We start from the raw sequence: 11589 nt of genomic DNA on the forward strand, positions 1-11589 counted from the left end.
ATCTCTGTTTTGGTACCAGTACCATGCTGTTTTGGTTACTGTAGCCTTGTAGTATAGTTTGAAGTCAGGTAGCATGATGCCTCCAGCTTTGTTCTTTTAGCTTATGATTGTCTTGGCAATGTGCACGCCCAGTTAATTTTTGTATTTTTAGTAGACACGGGAAGTAGGAGGGGAGGGAGAGAAAGAAGGGATGAGAAAGCCTAGGCTAGAGCCAGGTGGAGCACAAGGCAGAGGCCTTCTCCCCAGTTCTCCCGCCGCCCTGTCTTCCACACACGGCCCAGGCTCACAGGCCAGGGAGGGCGGCTGGGACAGGCCTTGGGTGGGTCTGTTTCCCACCTCCCAGAGGAGAAAGTGGGGATGAGCCACAACCAGGAGACCTGGTAGGACACAGCAGGAACTTCTTGATTAAACAGCAGAGCATGGGCTGGGTGCTGTGGCTCACGCCTGTACTCACACTCATCCCAGCACTTTGGGAGGCTGAGGTAGGAGGATTGCTTAAGCCCATGAGTTTAAGACCAGCCTGGGCAATATAATGAGATCCTGTCTCTACAAAAATAAAATAAAATAAGCAGCAGAACAGTCCCACAGGGAAGGGGTCTCCTCCTAGGAGCCCTGGCCTTACCCGAGGCAAGGGACTGGCCACCATGACCTCTCAAAGGGCACAGGCTGCATGGTGTTTCTTGGGGTTGATGGCACCCCATGGGGAAGGTGAGTTTTCTGCTCTGTGCCTCAGTTTCCCTCCGTAAGGCAGAGTTGTGGTTAGTGGCCTGGGTTTAATGACAGGGCAGGGTGGGGGCTCTGTAACTCAAGCCTGGGGGGTGATGTCGCTGCGTGTCCATGTCCAGGTGGGCCCTGCGGCCTCCTCCTCCCCACCCCCAGCCTTTGTTCCATGAAAGGCAGGAAAAGGCAGCTGGAGGAGAGGGTGGAGGGCTGGAACCCGTGGAGTGTTTCCAGGGAAAAAGTGATCTTTCCACGGAACGGCCAGCCAGTGCCACCTCCCCCACTCCACCCTACTCCCACCCTTCCCCTCCCGCCGCCGCCTCCATTTCTTCCTCCCTCACTTTCTGGCAGAAGGAGCCCAGCAGCTGGAAAAACCATGCTCTTCTCCCAACTCCCACCCTTAGCACTGCCCAACCCCAGGCGCCTGTGGGCAGGGCGGGGGTGTGTGAGAGTGTATGTGTGTGAGTGTATGAGAGTGTGTATGAGAATGTGTGTGAATATGTGTGTGTGAGAGTGTGTGTATGAGTGTGTGTGCATGTGTGAGAGTAAATGTGTGAGTGTGAGGGAATGTGTGAGTGTGTGTGCATGAGGGAATGTGTGTGTGTGTGTGCATATGTGTTTGAGTGTGAATGTGTGTGTTTGAGTGTGAGCATCCATGTGTCTTTGAGTGTGCATGTGTGTTTGAGTGTGAGTGTACATGTGTGCTTGTGAGTGTGCGTGTGTGTTTGAGTGTGAGTGTGTGAGAGTGCATGTGCACGCATGGCTGCCGCTGACATAACCCAGGTGCATGTGAGGACATGGGAGTAGCGTGGCCATCACCTGTAGTGGACGCTGGAGAGAAGCAGTGTGCATAAAGGCGGAAGGAAACCGGCCTGAATCCACCCCCTGGAGCCTCTCAGTTTTGCCACCTGCATGTGGGTGGCACTGGCCCTGCTTCCCTAGGGCTGATGTGTCACAGGGAAGCCAAGGTGGAAAGGGCAGGAACAGGTCTCAGTCCTCCTGGCTATCAACAGTGCTCATAGCAACCTTCGAAGCAGGTACTGCTATTGTCCCTTCATCCCATGTGGGGAGTCTGAGGCTCAGGGGTGTAAAGTGGCTTGCAGCTGGCAAGTAGCTGACTTGAGACCAGAACCCCGGTCTGCCTCACTTCAGGGCATCTCTCCCAACCCTGCGCTGCTGCCCCAGGTCACACCGAGGCCTGACCACCTCATCCTCCCTCCAGGCTCTGGGATTCAGTTCCTGTCCCCTGGGCAATTAGCTGCTCCTCCTCTGCCTGTAGGGCCTGAGGCCCTTCCTTGACTCAGGGATGTTCAGCAGGTTGTCCCAGGCCAAAAAATCTCATCAGGTCACCTGGTCCAACCCCTTGTCATTCATTTGGTTAACCCCGAGGCCCCAGGCCTAGTGCTTAAGGTTGCAAAGTACATCCAGCCAGAGCTGGGGCTCCAGCCCCCTTGCCTGGTGGTCTAGGAATGAGCTGTTTTTCTCCCTTCCTTTTCCCAGGCAGATTGGCTCCTGGAGGGGCTGTCAGCATAGACACACCCCCCTTCCTCTTTCTCCTCCGCCGTCCCCAAGCCCCACCGCCATTTCCCTGCCCTCCTCAAATGGGGGGCTCAAGCTGCAGGGAGAAGCTGAGGTTCCCGGACATCCCTCCCTGCCCCTGGGCATGGATCCCTGTTGGGATTCATGGATCCTATAGGCTGCTCTGAGGGACCCAGGCCTTCCCCAGCCCCCATGTCTGCCCGCTCCTCCCAGTATAAACACCACGGTTAATAATGTATATTTGCCCAGGGGCACGCAGCCTCTCAACAGCAAGCCCATAACTTCCAACCAGCACCACATGGAGGGTGTCAGAGGACCGCTGGGACATTAGTGCCCTGTGCCTGACACAGGCCTCACGGGCCAGCACGCCCCAGGTGGGCCAGCCTCATTGCATTGCACAGCCACAGCAGGTCCACCTCCCTTTATGGTGTATGGTTGTAAAAATGGGTGACCCAGAAAAACTCCTTTTAAACTATTTTGAAACTTCTGATGTTGAGGCTCCTGCATACGCCGTCTTCTATCGTGTAAACCTAGGTACTTGAAACCAGCCCCTTGGTTGGTCTGGCTGGAAGCCAACCCAGCACCACTGGGGGTCGGGGGAATGCTGGGCCAGCAGGAAGTGGCAAGAACAGTGGTGCCCAAGGGCCAGGTGCGGTGGCTCATGCCTGTAATCTCAGCACTTTGGGAGGCCGAGATGGGCGGATCATGAGGTCAGGAGTTCGAGACCAACCTGGCCAACAGAGTGAAACCCCATCTCTACTAAAAATACAAAAACAAAACAAAACAAAAAATTAGCCAGACGTGGTGGCAGGCGCCTGTAATCCCAGCTACTCGGGAGGCTGAGGCAGGAGAATTGCTTGAACCTGGAAGGCAGACATTGCAGTGAGCCGAGATTGCACCATTGCACTCCAGCCTGGCAACAGTATGAGACTCGGTCTCAAAAAAAAAAACAAAAACACAAACCACCCCCCCCAAAAAAAAGAATAGTGTCGCCTTACCCATTATTGCCTTTTCCCTGAGTCCAATCCACCACTCCCCTGCCCCAGAGGTTTTTTCTCCTCTTCTCGCTATACTGGTACACCCCACAGGTTAGGGTTTATCTGGCGAGGTTGCAGGTGCCATAAAGATAAGAAAGGATTGCATTGATTCATTATGTTGATTGATTTCAGCTCTGGACTCCATAGAACTAAATTGGAATCCTGATTCTGCCACTTACTTGTGATTTCGAGCAAGCAACACTACCTCTTAGAACCTGTTTCTTCATTTGTAAAGCAGGCTGTTATCCATTGATTCACATCCACGCATTCATCCATCCACTCACCTGTGAATCCACTCACCCACTCACCTGTCCATTCACTTCTTGATATGTACTAAGGGCCAGTGTCTGGCGCAGGTCCTAGAAGGTGAAACGGGCTCATGAAGACTAGATCTGTTATCATGTAGTCCTTATTTCCATAATGAAACATATTTCTGGGCCGGGCGTGGTGGCTTACACCTGTAATCCCAGCACTTTGGGAGGCTGAGGCAGGCAGATCACTTGAGGTGAGGAGTTCGAGACCAGCCTGGCCAACATGGCGAAACCCCGTCTCTACTTAAAAAAAAAAATGTAGCTGGGTGTGGTGGTGGGCACCTGTAATCCCAGCTACTTGGGAAGCTGAGACAAAAGAATTGCTCGAACCCAGGAGGTGGATGTTGCAGTAAGCCGAGATTGCGCCACTGCACTCCAGCCTGGGCGACAGAGCCAGACTCCATCTCAAAAAGAAAAGAAAAGAAAAGAAAAGAAAAAGAAACATATTTCTGAATTTTACAGACCTAGACTTCAAATGAGCACTGTAAATATCAAAAGGCAATGCTTAGGCCAGTGATATATATCTGCCCGGGGCCATGCGGCCTCTCAACAGCCATTATCCCTGCAAGCCCATGTAACAAGCGGCCAGCGCCACACGGATTGTGTCAGAGGATGCTGCGCGGTTGCTGCCCCTGCCCGACACCGGCCTCACGGGCCAGCACACCCCAGGTGGGCCGGCCTAACCACCTTGCGTGGCCACAGCAGGGCTATCTACCTTTGCAGTGTATGGTTGTAAAAATGGGTGACCCAGAAAAATGCCTTTTAAACTATTTTGAAACTTCTAATATTGAGGCTCCTGCATACGCATAGTCTTCTATGGTGTAAACCCTAAAGCTGTCACTGGGGCAGGGAACGGAGCTGAGCCGTCCCTTGGCTGAGCCAATGTGGGGAGGCTTCCAGGAGGAGGGGTTTTGGGGAGCTGTGTGCCAGTCTAGAGGTGACTTGTTTAGGGATGATGCCTAAGGCACGGAGGGGAGTGGAAGGTGGCCGGGGCCCGGGAAAGATCCAGAACCAGAACATCTGCCCAGAGGCCCACGGCCTTCCCAGAGCCAGGCTGGCCAGCACAACCAAGGGCAGGGAGGATGGGATGCAGCCACAAGATGAGGCCCCAGGCTTGCTGGGAAGGTACTAGGGTGGAAGGGGGCCTCCACCAGCCATAGAGTCAGCCAGTACTGTAACTTCCCAAGGGGTCCACCTTGCCTGCTGCCTAGACAGAGCTAATTAATCAAGACAGGGGAATTCCAATAGAGAAAGAGTAATTCACACAGAGCCAGCTGTGCGGGAGATCAGAGTTTTATTATTACTCAAATCAGTCTCCCCGGAGCATTTGGGAAGCAGAGTTTTTAAGGATAACTTGGTGGGTGGGGGAAGCCAGTGAGCCAGGAGTGCTGATTGGTCAGGGATGAAATCATAGGGATCAGATCAGATGAGCCAGTTTACTGATCTGGGTGGTGCCAATTGATCCATCAAGTGCAGAGTCTGCAAAATATCTCAAGCACAGAGAAGATTAGGGAAGGTCAGAATCTTGTCAGAATCTCCAGCTGCATGACTCCTAAACCATAATTTCTAATCTGGTGGCTAATGTTAGTCCTACAAAGGCAAGCTAGTCCCCAGGCAAGAAGGAGGTCTGTTTTGGGAAAGTGCTGTTACCGTCTTTGTTTAAACTATAAACTATGAACTAAGTTTCTCCCAAAGTTAGTTCAGCCTACGCCCAGGAATGAACAAGGACAGCTTAGAGGTTAGAAGCAAGATGGAGTCAGTTAAGTTAGATCTGTTTCACTGTCTCAGTCATTAATTTTGTAAAGGCAGTTTCAATAGCAGCCCCAAAGCTGTTGCCTTCCCTGGACTCAGCTTAGCTCATCAGACGCTAAACTCTGTGCTTTCTGGTGCCCAGTCTGAGCTCTGCGGACACCGTACCTGCCCTGGGGAGTTGACACTTGGCGGGGACACGGACACTGCCCCCAGCTCCCCGGGTTGGTGCCCCCTTCCTTCAGCCGCTGCAGCTGTGAGCTGCCAGGAGCTCGAAGCTCTCCAGAGGACGCCTTTGGTTGATGGGAGCCGTGCTACTGGACCTGCCCAGGAGGTTATGAGCGATGGTTGAAGGCCAGCAGTGTGGGTTGGGTGGGGGTGCGGGGTGGGGGTGTAGAGCAGCCTAGTCCCCTTGCCTCTTGATTTCACAGCCTCTTTGGTGCCATTCGTGCCCTGAAACTCCCCTTCAGATCAGGCTGGGGCAAGATTTCTCCCAAAACCACATCTTGGCCCAGCCCTGCCCTGCTTCTCACTCTTACAGTTTTCTTGAGATCGCAGTAAAACTCCTGCACAATAATTGCCATCTCTGGCTCTGTTTCTAGGGGACTTGATGCCCACAAACTTGGCGATCTCTCCCACTGAATGTACATCAGAGATGGTGGGGAGTGACAGGGCACAATGGCTCACACCTGTAATCCCAGCACTTTGGGAGGCCAAGGAGGGCAGATCACAAGGTCAGGAGATCGAGACCATCCTGGTTAACATGGTGAAACCCCGTCTCTACTAAAAATACAAAAAAAATTAGCCGGGTGTGGTGGCGGGCACCTGTAGTCCCAGCTACTCAGGAGGCTGAGGCAGGAGGATAGCGTGAACCTGGGAGGTGGAGCTTGCAGTGAGCCAAGATCCCGCCACTACACTCCAGCCTGGGTGACTGAGCAAGACTCCGTCTCAAAAAAAAAAAAAAGAGATAGTGGAGAGTGTGGCCCAATCTTGAGGGCACAGGAAAGCCTCCCAGAAAAGGTGACGTTTGAATTTGGGTCTTGAAGGTTCAGTAAGAATTGCCCAGTGGGCTGGTCCAAGTCCAGTGGTGTTTACAACTAATCAGTCACAACCAGTAGCAGATTTCTTTGTTCCTTCTCTTCTCTCACTGCTTCACCTGACCAGCTTAAAAAAAAAAAAAAAGAAAAGAAAAAGAAAAAATGGCCAGGTGCAGCGGCTCACGCCTGTAATCCCAGCACTTTGGGAGGCTGAGGCAGGCAGATCACCTGAGGTTGAGAGTTCGAGACCAGCCTGACCAACATGAAGAAACCCCGTCTCTACTAAAAATACAAAATTAGCTGGGCTTGGTGGCTCATGCATGTAATCCCAGCTACTCCAGAGGCTGAAGCAGGAGAATTGCTTGAACCTGGAAGTCGGAGGTTGCGGCGAGCCAAGATCATGCCATTGCACTCCAGTCTGGGCAACAAGAGTGAAACTCCATCTCAAAAAAAAAAAAAAAAAAGGAATTGCTCAGTTGAAAGTTGCCTGCTGCGTTAGATAAAGCTGCCTGCTGTAATTGCTGAAGATGAGGGGAAGACAGGTTAGGAAAAGGAGCAGCCTGAGCAAAGGGCCTGAGACAGGGAGAGGCAGGGCACAGACAGGAAGAGATTGGACCTGTGGCTGGAGGGCAGGGATATGGAAGGGAGGTACGAGATGAGATTAAAAAGGAATTTAGGCTGAGCACTGTGGCTCAAGCCAGTAATCCCAGCACTTTGGGAGGCTCAGGTGGGTGGATCATTTAAGGCCAAGAGTTGACATGAGCTTGGTCAACATAGTGAAACCCTGCCTCTACTAAAAACTACAAAAATTAGGCCAGGCATGGTGGCTCACACCTGTAATCCCAGCACTTTGGGAGGCTGAGGTGGGTGGATCACTTGAGGTCAGGAGTTTGAGACCCGGCTGGCCAACATGGCGAGACCCCATCTCTACTAAAAATACAAAAATTAGCCAGGTGTGTGTCAACCTGTACTCCCAGCTACTCAGGAGGCTGAGGCAGGAGAATCACTTGAACCAGGGAGGTGGAAGTTGCAGTGAGCCGAGATTGCGCCACTGCAGTCCAGCCTGGGTGACAGAGCAAGACTCTGTCTCAGAAATAAGGAATTTAGTGCCAGCACAGAGAGAGAATGCCTTCACCATGTAAGCCAGGAGCTGTGAGTTCACACCACCCACCACCCCTCTGTCTTGCACACACACAGTCGCGGCTGATGGACCGTCACACTCTTTCTTGTTGAGCCCAGACAGAGCCTCAGAATCCTCAACGTTGCGCCCTGGCAGGTTCTATCTACTGATGGAATTATCACGAGGTGACACCCATTGACTGTCCCTGCCCCGGGCCAAGCCCAGGCTGGACCTATGAGATGTGGCTGAGTCCAGAGGCCTCCTGAAAATGGGCCTGAGTACAGTAGGGGTCTCCCTGGGGAAGCATCCATTGTGGCCCATAAATAGGTTAGGCGGTCAGGAAACGGGAAATCCTGAAACACAATGAGCCCTGCTGTGCAGGGGTTTCCTCCGGGCTGAGGGCCGGACTGAGGATACTTCTTGGGCCAAATGCCTTGCTGAAGCAGGACTCCTGTTTGCTGGCCCCAGGCACCAGCTCTTCCCACAGCTCTCAGGGGGACTCAAGGCCCAGCCTCACCCCACCCAGCCCAGTGAGGGCAGCTCAGGACAGCCCAGGACGAGCCAGGACAGGCAGGGTCCCACTGAGGGGACAGCGATTATCCGCTCGGTTCCCAGCTAAGCCCTGGCACCAGGCACTGGTGGGAGCTGCTGCGGTAGCCAGGTGGGGGCCAGGGAATGGATGAACCCCCTCCAGGGTCAGTGAGTGCTTCTGCCAGGCCTTCCAAGCCCAGGGGCCTGCACACCTCTAAAGTGTGTGTCTGTGGACCTGTCTCTAACCAGGGCTCCCCAAGGGCACAGTAAGCCCCAAACTGACCCTCCCTGGACCCCAACAACAGAGGCATAATGTAGTGCCTCAATAGAGAACCAGGTAGCCTATAAAACTATGCTCTACAAAAATTCTATTAAATAGGCAAGTAACAAAACACAAAGTCCTATAGGATCCCAATGCTGTTAAAATGCAAACAGCAGGCTGGGCGCGGTGGCTCATGCTTATAATCCCAGCAGTTTGGGAGGCTGAGGTGGGCGGATCACAAGGTCAGGAGTTCAAGACCAGCCTGGCCAATATGGTGAAATCCTGTCTGTACTAAAAAATACCAAAAAAATTAGCCGGGCTTGGTGGCAAATGCCTGTAATCTCAGCTACTCAGGAGGCTGAGGCAGAAGAATTGCTTGAACCCGGGAGGCAGAGGTTGCAATGAGCCGAGATCACACCACTGCATTCCAGCCTGGATGACAGAGTGAGACTCCATTAAAAAAAAAAAAAAGTACAAACAGCAATCTGTGTTCGTGTGTGTATACATGCATGTGCACGGAAAAGGCAGGAAGGAGAAGCGTCACATGTCAAGGTAGTGGGGATTATTATTTTCTTCTTTGTGCTTTTCTGGACTTCCTAAATTTTCTACAGTGAACTTTGTAATCATTTTAAAAAAGGAAAAAAAAAAAAAAAAGAAAAAAAGGCTGGGTGTGGTGAGGTGCGCCTGGAGTCCTGGCTACTTGGGAGGCTGAGATGGGAGGATCACTTGAGCCCAGGAGATAGAGGCTGCAGTGAGCTATGATCATGCTACTGCATTCCAGCCTGAGCAACAGAGCAAGAGTGTCTCATAATAATAATAATAATAATAATAATAATAATAATAATAATGTTTTTAAAGAAAAAAACAACACCCGAATCCTACAATACCTGTTTTCTTTTAAGTACCATGTTTACAAATAATTTTTAAAGCAGTAGGGAAATAAATGCTGATAGAGACTGTAACACTGAGGGGAAAACAGGATGCGACATTGTATACGTGGTATGTAAAGCAGGGGATGCTCAGGACAGGAGGGGACAGGAAGGAAGCACACAAGATTAGAGCCACTGACTTCAGGGGGGCCATCGCCACAGGCCCCGTCATCTATAGTATAGGACAATGCCCACACCCTTGCATACACTGCATACCACTAGTTTTTTACAGTTTTGGCAATCCAGTGCATGGAACGTAGTGTCTTGTAATTTGCACATCCTTGATCACTGAGCCTCGTGTTTTTTCCCAGTGCTTCATTATGAAAATTTTCAGCATGTAGAAAAGTGGAAAGAATTGTACAATGGGCCGGGCACAGTGGCTCATGCCTGTGATCTCAGTACTTTGGGAGGCTGAGGCAGATGGATCATGTGAGCCCACAAGTTCGAGACCAGCATGGGCAATGTGGCAAATCCCTGTCTCTACTAAAAACACAAAAAATTAGCCAGGAGTGGTAGCGTGTGCCTGTAGTCCCAGCTACCAGGGAGGCTGTGGTAGGAGAATCATCTGAGTCCGGGGAGTTGAGGCTGCAGTGAGGCAGTGAGCCATGATCACACCACTGCACTCCAGCCTGGGCGACGGCAGTGAGACTCTGTCTCAAAGAAAAAAAAAAATTGTACAGTGAACACCCATCTACCCACCATATGGGTTCTGCAACTAATATTTTACTAGATTTGCTTTAGCACATATCTATCTGTCCATCCCTATTTTTTAAATGCATATTTCACTGTAAATTACAGACATCAGACACTTCGTCCCTAAACACTTGGGCATGCATATTATTCACTAGAATTGAATATTTGTTCATAGTTCTTCCCCCACCCCAGGTAAATTTTACATATGGTAATGTAACAATTTTTTTTTTTTTGAGACGGGATCTCACTATGTTGCCCAGGTTGGTCTCGAACTCTTGGCTTTAAGCAATCCTCCCACCTTGGCCTCCCAAAGTGCTGGAATTACAGGCATGAGTCACCACGCCTGGTCTGGTAATGTAACAGTCTTAAGTGTGTCATTTGATTAGTGATGACAAATGCATACACCTGTGTAACCCAGTTCCCTGTCATGATATAGAACACGATCCCCAGAAAACTGCATCCCCACCACCTGCTATCTAGTCAATATCTAACCCACCACTGTCCTGAGGCAATCAGGAATGCCTGATTGCTCTTACGTTTTCATCATAGTTTTGCCTATTCTGAAACTTCCCATAAATGGAATCATGCCACTTGTGCCTGTTTGTCTGGCTTCTTTCATTCGACATTATGTCTGTGAGGTTTATCCATTTGTGATAGTCATTGCAATAGTTAACTACTATTGTTAAACAGTATTTCACTGTATAGATAGACACATTGTTTATTCATTCTCTTGTCAATGGACACCTAGGCTGCTTACATTTTTACTTATTATTAATAAAGCTGCTATAAGCACATTCATATACAAGTCTTTTTGTGAGCACATGTTTTTGTGTCTCTTGGGATGCAATTTCTCTAGGAATATAATTGAGCCAGCCTCTTTTCTTTTTTTTTTTTGAGACAGAGTCTGGCTCTGTTGCCCAGGTGGGAGTGCAGTGGCCTGATCTCAGCTCACTGCAAGCTCCGCCTCCCAGTTCACACCATTCTCCTGCCTCAGTCTCCCGAGTAGCTGGGACTACAGGCGCCCGCCACCACACCCGGCTAATTTTTTGTATTTTTGGTAGAGACGGAGTTTCACTGTGTTAGCCAGGATGGGCTTGATCTCCTGATCTCGTGATCCACCCGTCTCAGCCTCCCAAAGTGCTGGGATTACAGGCATGAGCCACCGCACCCGGCCGAGCCAGCCTCTTTTCATGTTTGTTAGACACTTGAATTTCTTTTTCTTTTGCCTATTTCTTTTTCTTATTGGTTTGTAGGAGCACTTTGATTGTATAGTGTTGGACCCTAAGGATGCAAAAGAAAAAAATCTTAAGGCATAGTCCCTGCCCTCAGAGCACCCATAGTTTAGCAGGGTAGACAGACGGGGACATAACTGGGATGTGATGGGGTGGCTGCCGTGCACTCATTTATTCCTTTGTTTATTTAAACTGAAAGTCCAACCGTGTCACTCATCTGCCGTACCTCACTCCAGGTAAAAGCCAACAAGGCTCTACAGGATCTCACATCATCTGGTTCGCTGCAGCTGCTCTGACCTCACTCCCCACCACTGTCACCGTTCAATCAGCTCCAGCTGCTGTGGCTCCTCGTTTTTCCATAACTCACCAAGCACAATCCCTGCCTCAGGGCCTCTGGCCATGCCAGTCCCTCTTCCTGGAACATTCCTC

Source organism: Mandrillus leucophaeus, unplaced genomic scaffold, assembly GCF_000951045.1.
Source record: "Mandrillus leucophaeus isolate KB7577 unplaced genomic scaffold, Mleu.le_1.0 Scaffold125, whole genome shotgun sequence".
In the NCBI taxonomy this organism is placed as follows: domain Eukaryota; kingdom Metazoa; phylum Chordata; class Mammalia; order Primates; family Cercopithecidae; genus Mandrillus; species Mandrillus leucophaeus.